This window comes from Simochromis diagramma, unplaced genomic scaffold, assembly GCF_900408965.1.
Source record: "Simochromis diagramma unplaced genomic scaffold, fSimDia1.1 OVJJ01000802.1, whole genome shotgun sequence".
NCBI classification, from domain to species: Eukaryota; Metazoa; Chordata; class Actinopteri; order Cichliformes; family Cichlidae; genus Simochromis; species Simochromis diagramma.
Window position 1 is genome coordinate 18,222,890 of NW_024387492.1, and position 11,416 is coordinate 18,234,305.

The window sequence follows — 11,416 nt, forward strand, 5'->3', positions numbered from 1 at the left end:
ATCATAAATTCATTGCCGTTTATGTGCACCAAAATTCACATTAAATACATACATTCAGAGTCCAGCCAGAACATCTTATACTGGAAAGAGAAATTTAGAAATTCCTCCTCAAATAGTGATACTTGCTGCTATGTAAGATTGCCTTTATATAGGAATATAACCAGAATACAACTAGCCACAGACTTTGATTGATTGCAGTGTGTTGGCAATGTGTCTGCCTTTGTATGTAAATTAGATGACAGTTATTTGCAAACCTTCACAAAACTGAAAGTGCCTGCAGATTACCTGAGTCATACCACAGTTGGTAGGAGACAGGTTGCCTCCCAGCAGGCGACCTGTGCGCTCTCCTTGTAATGGAAAGTTGCTTCTGACAGGTTGAGGGTGTTGCACACTCAGCCCCTGGATGACCAGCCAGTTGTTGCAAATATTTACGATTGGCCACTGAATGTGAAAAATGAATTGCAATCACTGATTTTTTTCTGGTCAAAAGAGGTTGTTACTCTAATGTGACTCAAATGTATTTTGTGCAGATATTTGTTTAAGAAATAAAATGGTGAGTCTGTAATTTTTCCTCTACTTAAGCAAAAACAAAAAAATTGAGTTAATCAAAGTAATTAAATTTAATTAGTCTAAGGCACAGGTGTCAAACTCCAGGCCTCGAGGGCCGGTGTCCTGCAGGTTTTAGACGTGTCCAGCTGATTTAAATGGCTAAATTATCTCCTCAACATGTTTTGAAGTTCTCCAGAAGCCTGGTAATAAACTAATCATTTGATTCAGGTGTGTTGACCCAAGGTGAGATCTAAAACCTGCAGGACACCGGGGCTATAAGTACTCCTTTACTGTGTGTCATAAGTAATTACTGATAAATAAACACTTGAATTATATTTGTAACTATCCTCACTTACATATAGTGCCATAAACGTTTGCTCTGTACAATATGACCGCAGTATGAAACGAATACAAAACTGTAACATCCATCTCTTCTTTCCATCAGTCCAGCTGAATCAATCAGTCCTGACAGCCAGCCTCTCCTCTCCTTTCATCTCCCTTTCTCTTGATTTTTTTTTAAAGCCGTCAGCATCCATCTCATTCGCCGCAGCTTTATTATGCAGCGCAGCCTCAATAAAATAATAAATGCATGAATAAATCATACACAAGCCCAATCTATCTGATTCAAAGGGTTTGGATAATTATTCAGTTTTTTCATTGATTCGTCGTGACCCTAAATAGTTTCTAAGGTTATGAAATGGGAAATTGATCAGCGGAGAGCCCTGATGGAGAGAGGAACAAACTCACACAATATCCAAATATTCAAATCTCTCTCCCGCTCTCCTCCTCTCTCCACTCTCGCTCCTCAAATATCCGTGACCAAATGGACTTATAATTGGAAGTCAGGGCGCACAAAAATACTCCTCACCTTCTCGCTGAGTTGTCTAGATATTAGTTCTGCTGAGTTACAGGGTTGATATGAGCACATGGGAAGAAGATGAGGGAAAGAGAACATCATTAGGAGGGGGCATTCACTTGTGTTTGCACGGGACTTTCTCATCCTATAATTTTTTTCCTTCTGTTATTTATTTATTTATTTTTCGTCTGAGGGCGTGGAGGTTTTACACACAAACACACACTAAAAGAGGTACACACACATTCCCTAGCCTATCTTTTCCTCTCTTCCAACAACGTTTCTCATTATAGCCTGTCTCCTCGTGTTTGTCATATTGGGCGGTCACCCATGATGATATCATAGGGTACTGGGGTATTTGTTGTGCGTGCGTGCGTGTGTGTGTGTGTTCAGTTGTTTGCAACCATGACTTGGCTTTTCACAACACCCCTGTGAGATTCCTCACACATATGTCCACACACAGACTCTCTCTCTCGGTCTGTCTTTCTCTGACAGAGAGTCAGAAAGTCCCATTAGCTTCCGAGCCCTTATTTCTTCCTTGTGGGTGTTGAGAGTCCCCCATTGTCTGAACTGAATAGGACATGTCTCTGGATCTATGAATCCTATTATGAAGGAAGTGAAAGGAGGGGGAGGAGGGGAAAAGGATGATGGGTAGATGGATTTTAGACAGAGCGATAGAGTAGCAACATGTGCTGACAATAGTCTCAGCTGGTCTGGTCTTTTTTTTTTTTTTTTTTTTAAAAGGCCTAAAGTTTTCTTTGTGGCAAAAGTAAGAGAGCTTTGAAATTAGTCACACATGTCAATGCTAAAACATCTTAGGAAGAAGATCAATAAAACACACACACACAGAAAAAAAATGGCTGGCTGTAGACTTTGTCTTTTTGCCTTCCTTCATCCGTGACATAGCCTATGCACGTCACTGATGCCATTGCCAGCATTTCTACCAGTGTGTACTGGGCTGTACTGGGCTACTGGTAAATGTAGGGAGGCCTATGGACGTTCCTAAGCAGGTGGTTACAGAATAGGTTATGGTGTAGATTAGAGGGTAGGTTACAGCATTCCCTATTACACTGGAGCTAGCCATGACCAGCAACGACGATGCACATCTGCGTTGACCCATTACTGGTGTGACAGTTGAACACAATTTAAGATGTTATGCTTAACATAATAATATAACCTCTGACCTAAATATTCTGTGGACTGATGAGACAGAAGTTTAACTTTAACACAACATTTTATAAAAAAGAACATCATAGGAACAGTCAAACGTGGTTGTAGTGGGATGAAATTCTGAATTATGCAATCTATCAAAAACAAAAATCTTGAAGGAGAATGTTAAGCCATCAGTTCATGCTCTATAACAAAAACTCGCTCAGGTTATGCAGCAGGACAAATATCTGACACCCACCAGCATGTCCACCATGAGTAGCTAAAAAAAAGGGGGGCTTAAAAAAGTCTGAACTTACTAAATCTGATTGAAATGCTTTGTTGTGACCTTAAACATGTCAGGTTAGTATGGATTTACCTACCTGATGATATTTTAATCTAATATTAAAAATGGTGCGATGGTCTGAAACATGTAAGTGTGAAAAATGTGTAAATTAACTAAGCAAATACTTTTCAGGGCAGTGTATCTTTTGCCTATGCATGAACTTTTAGTGCTGATGTATTAGAGAATGCTAATAATTTTTTAAATTAAGGTGCACATGTAAGTCACCTGGTGTTACCTTAAAAATATAAACACTGACATTTACAGTGTGTCACATTTCAGAATTTAAAATCAACATTAAGCAGCAAACCAAAGGATATCTGGCTGTAGCATCATCAAGGGCAATTAGTTTATTTCATCCTAACATACTTTCCATTAATTTGGCCACTCTGTCTCTATGGGTAGCGTTGCATTCTCCACCTTTGTTGTGGAGTTTTGTTACTGAGTATTTCAGGGTAAGAAGCACACTAATATAACTCTGCAGCTCTCCAGAAAGTGGGCCTGACTTAGCAACCAAGACTATGATTTTGATGACTGCGTTATAGATCTCTACCGTGCAATATGACCAAAGGCAGCGATTACTCACTGTGTCCTCTCTTTTTTACTCTTGTCCATGTAAACTGAGTGGTTTTATACCCTGTACAGTGGAGTTAGAGTATTTGGAGTCGTGCTTTCAGTCACCTGATTCATGTAGTCCAATATTTGTTCTCTTTTATCCATTTTTGCCTCCCTGTAAACTCTTAAGGGAAACAGAATGCTGGAATGTTTTTTTATTTTCTATTTTTAACATGTTTGATTTTATTTTCTGTTTATGCTATTTGTATATGTACAAATCTCTATGAGTATCCCTTTTTTCATCCTCATTTCATACATAGTTGGTTCCAAAATATCCACTGCAGCCTTGTTAACTATAGGAATGGAAGCTGAAGAAAGAAGTGACGATGATGTTAAAAAAACGAGGATGACAGTTAGAGTCAGGTTGGAAAAACGGAAAGTATTTACACTGCTTGGGGGGAAATTGGACCCAGTACATGTAGAGCATATTTAACCAAATTTGAAATACATGGGGAATATTAAGCAAAAAAGTCCCAGCAGGAGCACAAATGATGATGTATAGAAGAGAGTTATCGCTCTAGAGCAATGTCTTCTGCCATTTCTGCACTGCTCCATCTCTGAGATCAGGGGAAAAAAGTGAAGCCTAAGCCCACATTAGACCTTCTATATCTCTATCTGCAAGCGCTGACACAGGAGGTGCAGTGCGACAGCTTACACTTCAATGAACGGTAGAATTAAAGTTTGGCGGCAATTCTTTTCCTGTCTTACTGAGGGAGGACTTAGAGAAAATGTTATTTCTTCGTGAGGGACTAAACCACCCTCCACACCACTCATTTTTGTGCGGCGCTAATATAATTAATGCAACAAAAAACAAATGAAACAAAAGGAAATAAGTTTACAAAAATTGGTCAAGAACAAAAAAAAAGGCCAAATACAATATAATAATAAATACAATATAATTTTTTATAATGGAAACAAATAGAAATTACCCTATTTGCTTTTCCACCTATGACAATATTGATTTATTGCAAGGCAAACATCCATTTGAAATTAAATTTTGCTCTAAGTGATTTATTTTAAATGAAAACTGTCCTAGACAAAACATCTCATCTGTGTGTCAGAACTGAAACCTCTTTGCATCATGCGTTGTTTAATGCTTTGTTATGGCCAAACACACACACACACACAGACATGTGTACACAGAGTTCCTGAGGGGAAAGTGTCAGGAAATGAGATCTAGATCAGGAGGGAAGGAAGTTGAATTCTAAAATAAGAAAAACAAATCAACACCACTGAAACAATCTGGCCTCTGTCTGTGTGTGTGCATGTGTGTGTGTGTAAGAAGTGTAAATGAAATGATCTGCACACTTTGTAATTGCTTTCTACCCAGCAAGGGTGCCATGTTCATGAGAAAGGAAGTGATAGAAGAAAAAAGAGAGACAACGAGCAACAAACCAAAGAAAGTTCACTAAGACATGAGCTGTACACACCTGAAAATTAACTGTTATTATGCGAGTTTTTTAATGCTCCAGTCAACATGCTTATACAGAGTAAGAATGAAAAAACTTTGATGACAGGGACTAGTGAAGTATTGGTATGTTACAGTGAATATGCTACCAACCCTACCGAGAGTCTCATCGTGTATCAGCATCCAGTAAGTACCAACCCAAGTACTACAAGTAATGATTATTACACAAAGCTTGTTTTTCAATAAGTCACTGCAAAGCAGTCTTTTTCAAGTAAACCAAAGCCAGCGTTTAGGTCAATGGTCCACATGAACTGATGATGAGCCAAATTCAGGTATCTGAAGTCTAAACAAATAAAATAGAAGACAGCTATAAGATAAAATGTGTCATCTGCAAAGCAGCTAATGTATAAAGCTGGTGATGGTGCACAGTATAAGAGCATGTAACAGGATGCATTGTGAGCTCATTACACTGTCTAAACGTTTCAGCTGAAGAGTTACATGCATAGGAAGATATTAGGTTGACGTAATGGTTGAATCCGTGTGTGCTGCATGATCTGACTACACTGTGCCGTTGTCCCAAATACGTATAATTGCTGTACTGTAAGAGATATGTAGAAAAGTTTAAAGTGTTGATAAGTGTCCTTGAGGTTTCCTAAAAAACCACAAGGAGACTGCACAAGCATTTTTTCCATCTTCAGTGTTGAAAGCTCAAAGGTTTAAAGATGGCACTCACACAAATATTTAAGGAAAAGAGTTGACAGATCTCTGTTTCACCAATTTATCCTGTTCGAAAACAAACATCCCAATTTTCTGGCCTCGGAGTCATGTTTCCATGTTTCATTTATTTTGTATCTCTTTTCATTTGCACATTTTATTTGCAATTTTAATACCAAAGAATTACAGAGCAGCTAATTTTACTGTGCAGGAAGAAAACCTCCCAAATTACAACAAGAAGAGTGAGACACGGTTTGCTCTCTGGTTCACTCGAGCGTTACAGTAGTTCAATTGTCATGAAATTTTTAGTTACCAAGGATGATTATTTTATGTTGTATTAGAATTGCACATTATTCAAAGAGTGTAGCTGATAGCGGTAACTCTAGAGGGTTGTTTAATCTGCAGATGAGACCAAATAGGTGTACAAAAATATTCTGCCCAGTTGTTTCCTCGTTTGTAAAGCTTTTTTTTTTTTTTACATATTAAAAAAAGACTAACCTGATGTGGCTTCTCCTTGCACCTGCAAACATTCACACCATCCCTCACAGCGTTAACAGTTTAGCAGGAGTGAATCTGTTCTTGAAAATGCTTGCTTGAATTGCCAACGAGGTCAGGCTTCACTGAGAGGGTTGGTGACATACAAGAGAAGGAATGAATCAGAGGTGAAGAGATAAAGGGAGACAAAGAGAACAGACTTACCTTTTCAACCTTTACAGACAGTTACACTGTCAGCATGGCCTCAGTGATTCGACAGTCTGAGAACATCAACCCCAATGGGAAGGTGACATTTACCTTCCTCTGGCCTACAAGGAGCACCAATAGGCACTGACACATACACACACAAACACATGTACGCTGTACATTATAGCTCCTGACAGTGACACTGTTTCCATTAAACCTGAGCTTGTGCCAATTTGTCTGTCTCTGAAGAGCAGGCTGCCTCCGAAGGGTAGAAGTGAACTAGAGCGCACGCAGGAGTGAGAGCAGATAAAATTTTTAGATGATAAGATGGTCAGAGCACCGCATTCAAACGTGATAAAAATCTATCAGTCTGTCGTTGTAGAAGTATTAAAAAAGTTATGTAAATTTAATCCGACTTGTAATGGAATATCTGAATGTACATTCTTCACATGTGTGTCCAGAAGCTGTATGTTCGATTTGTAAATATTTAACAAGTTGTCAAATCTCTATTTATATTGCATACATTAATATTATTGATTGAAAACTTCAAGTGTTTGTCTCTAGGCTGTAAATACAAGCAAAGCCACTTACAACTCATGTGGATGTCTTTTTACACTTTTGCTGCACATATATAAAGTATGCATACATTATGGTATGCATGTAGAATGCAACTTTAGGTTTGCGATTGCCCTTAGTTCAAGCTCACAGATTCCCACTTTTCAGGCTGTGTATTGCTGCATGTTGACGGAACGGTTTTGGGTGAATGACGATTGCACAACTAGTACTAGAGAGCCATAAATGTGGCATGACAAAGCCACACCACATCATTACATGAACACCATCACCCTGAACAGGTCACAAGGTTGGATGGAGCTGTACTTTCATATTGTTTATACCAAGATCTGACTCAACCATTCAAATGTGGCAGCAGAACGAGACATTTTCACCCAGAGAACTGCAGCTCACTGATTCTTTTCTCTTTTTCTGGGGATTTTCTATAAACCCTAAAGGTCACTTAGGGGGAAGTAGATCAACAGTTTCTGAAATAGTCACACCAGCGCGTCTGGCTTCAACAACCATGCTGTGTTCAGTGTCTTCAGCAGATTGTCTTGATGGGTGGTTAAATGCATTGAGCTGCTGCCATGTGATTAGCTTATTAGATATTTGTTAAGGAACAATTAAATTGCTCTATCTAACAAAATAGCCAGTACGTGCCAGTAGGTTAACTTTGGTGTTTCTTGCTGAATTTTGCTTATTTAGGTGGAGTTTGGAGAGGTATTTGCTAAGTTAAAATATAATTTATTGTGTGGGTAAGGATGCTTTGTTGATGGATGACCAATCATCCAGTTAAGGAAATCCCAGAGTGTAGAGTTTTCAGTGGGAAAAACAGGAGAAATTCAGTGGACAACCTCCTGTTTCTGTGCTTAACCCACATGATAAACTGCAGAAGCACTAAAGCTTTATCTCTGTTTTGCTGCAAGACACAAATCTGAATTACAGAATGATAAATGGCTGTTAATCTGATATCTGATGTAATATTTTTGAGTATTGTAATTTAATTCGGCTTAAGGAATGATAATCAGTCACCCTGTCATGAATGCTCGGCTGGAGGTTTGGATGACTTTTAGAGAATGACGATACACCTCCACGTAATCAAGTGATGCAACATTTAATTACTGTTTAGTTAACTCAGGATAGTTCAAGGCAGCTTCAAAGGAGTATGTGATTTTGAAAAAGTGTTTTCCACTTTTTCATTCCTGTTAATTTTGAACATGACCAGAAGGTTTTGGCAAGATGAGCCAAGACAGAGGTCCATTAGTGCCAGAAAATAGGAATAATTAACTTTTCATTTGGATTTGTCAGATTAAAGAATGTAGGTGCAAAGCTCAGATGTCACCCTTATTGGGTTTTTCTGTTTTTTCTGGAACACTACAATGATATGATGCCATTATCTGTCCACACTGAAAATATGGGCACATTTAACCAAACAGTCTTTGGTCCATTATGCAACAACCATAAATTTCTAACTTCCAAACTTGACTCTGCATTTACAAAGTCGACAAAACCACTGGATCTGACGTGTAACTATTTGCTGAGATTGGTGAGGGGGAATATGTCAAAATAATCAGTGAGCATGTGGGACAGCAGAGACACTCGATTTTACACCAAACTAACTCATCCTCACATTACCAGCTGAGCATTTCTTGTTACTGCCCAGTAGCAAAACATAAACTTAGACAGGCTTAATCCAACCTCCTGCTTTGCTTTTTTTTTTTTTTTTTTTTTTTTAAGAAATACATTGCAAAAAAAGGCTTTTGTAACAAATATAATATCAATTAATCCTGTAACACCCAACCCATCAAAAAATAGCCAGAAAATTCAGATTTTTTTTGGAACAGAGATGTTTATTAACGCTTACAACAAAATCCACAATTTTTGCTATATCATGTAGTGTATGATATATTTTATTATATATTTATTATATGTTTTTCATATCGCATTTAATACATAGGGCATTTATGTTAACAACAATGTACATTTTAGACAAAAAAAGAGTTTTGTCCATAACATTTTGAAATTATGGCAAGTATTGATCATGGTGATGAGAGAGAGGTCTCAGAAACTCATGTATCGAATATGGTACGAAGGGCATCATAGGCTTAAAACTGATATATGCAAACTAAGATGTTTTTATTTGGTTTTTTTTTTTTTTCTTCATTTTTCTCACAAGTTTAATTTAAAATAAAAAAATTTTCTGAAAATCATATCATGGTTTAAGTGCTGGAATCACTTCAAGATCAGTCCCTCGCAGGCACATGGGAAACATGCAAACTCAAAACAGGAAAGCTCCAGTTAGGATATGAACCAGGAACCTTTTGAGGTGAGGTGACAGTGCTACCCACTGCTGCACCATGCCATCCTGGAGGCAATAGTTTTTGTGCACTAGTTTTTGTACTTTTGTGCCAGTATTTGTGGCCTGTGATTTCTCATTTTGGAGCCCCAAGTCCATAAACTGCTCTTGTGAAGCTAGACTGTAATCCTAGCTGGGTGTAAATACCCACAGTGGTACAAAAATGCTTGGAGGGGTGTAAAATGAGTTCTTCAGTTAGGAACCTTGTTGGTTTTGTTATTAGGAATTTGTCTATAAAAGAGAAAAAAATAGAAAATCCTAACAAACCTCTTATTATTTGTCAATCTTGTTTGTCTTTCCTTGAAACATATTCACTGCGTAGCTGAAGTAGTGATTGAACTAACGGAAAGCCATGGGTGAAAGTGATATAGCAAATAATAATATCCTGCCTGTGCATCAAAAGACACCGGTCAAGGTAGAAAAGGTTTCAAGAAGATAAACTGTTGAAAATATCTTAAATCAAAGTAGTATGGGCCTTGCTCCTCTATAGGTCCCTTAACATAACAACTCTGTCTTGGCATATTTCCTATATATAAGGCAAAGATTCAGCTCTATATTGCAGCTAACATTCCCCATCTGTCACAAAAAGAAAAGTAAAAGAGGGGTGGCAAATAAGCCAAACTTTTCACTCCTGACGCACACTCACACACAGGAAATTCATCTTCACCTCCCCCCCACCCCTCCCACTTTTTTTCTTTTTTGCCAGTGTTTCAATTTCACTGTACACCTCCTGCACCACTGAGCAGATAGAGAGCAAAAGAAAGGCCACAGAGGAAAGACAGAACAAAGGAAAGTGACACTGTCAGCCCAACTGAAACGCATCAGAATGAATAAAGTTCTTCTCGGCTTTCTTTCATCCGCGATCTTCTGGGAGAGCAGTCAGTCTGAGATGACTTACTCTTACAGAGTGGTTTATTGCTTTCACACAAAGCATGTTTCCTTTCATAATTGGTCCATCGGAGCCCTATATGAGCAAATTACAGCATACCCTCACTGTTCCACTTCTTCTCGATGTGCACTCCTGCTCATCTTCAAGCAAATCCCTAAATTCTGTTGCAACTTTCGTTGCAAAATTCAATTTTCTTAAAAAACAACCAATGAGAACAAACTAATAGAGAAAGAAGTACTACGTAGTTTGTTACAGTTTAATTCAATTCAATTTTATTTATATTGCACCTAATCACAACAACAGTCACCTCAAGGCACTTTATATTGTAAGGTAGACCCTACAATAATATACTCCTGAGTCTACCAGAGCCTGCACTGGCAGTATAAAGTATTGATATTAAATCAATACTTAATATTGTGTCACTATCTGCTTATATCTTCTTTAATTCAGTCAGAGGTGTGAATAAAGGAATAGTAGCACAGGTCAGCTGGTGGTTGCTTCACACAACAAATTATAAGACTTTCAAAGTTTCATTATTTCAGTGCTGCACCACTACACCTGATCTCATGATGTTCCTACTTGCCAAACGTCACTTATTCAGCTAAGCATATATTTCGATGTTTTGGACCGTGAGATGAGTCAGATTGTTTGACAAGGTTAGAAGCACTTTAGCTCTCCGTCGTCTTTGTGTGCTTTTCCATTCTGCAACATGTTTAATAAGTTTTTTTCCTTTTTGATATTGATAATGATGCAGTTAGTTAGAAATAGTCTGTGATTTTTTGAAAAAACACAAAAACTCCACTCCTACACTTCTACAGGGCTTTAGAGGTTTGCAGAAGTGTTCATATTACATTAGATACAAGACTTTAGTTAGGGTTTGGTGAGCTGACTCCCCTCCCTTCCTTACACGTTTGGTCCATTTATTTTCATTTGTATTTTACCTCAGTTCAATTTTTCATCTGTGGTCCCTGGACAGCTGAATAGGAAACAAATCTCAGATTTTCAGCACGATAGCGAGCAGGCAATTACTCCCGTCGCTTTTTACACATTCATACTTACTTCTGGTAGATGTGAAATTCTTTTACTTTCTGATATGGTCAATTGAAGCTACAAATAATGTTCATTAACATCAGGCAAGCAGCATTAAGCTGGTAATGATTGTGAAGGCAATATTCAGTCTTGCTTACAATAACAGCTACATGGAAAATCTGATGAAATATTGGTATTCAGAACAAAGCAGCAGCAACTTTTATTTTTGATTGAAGGTATGGTAATTCAATATTCAATTTTGTGCTATGAGTGCTCGC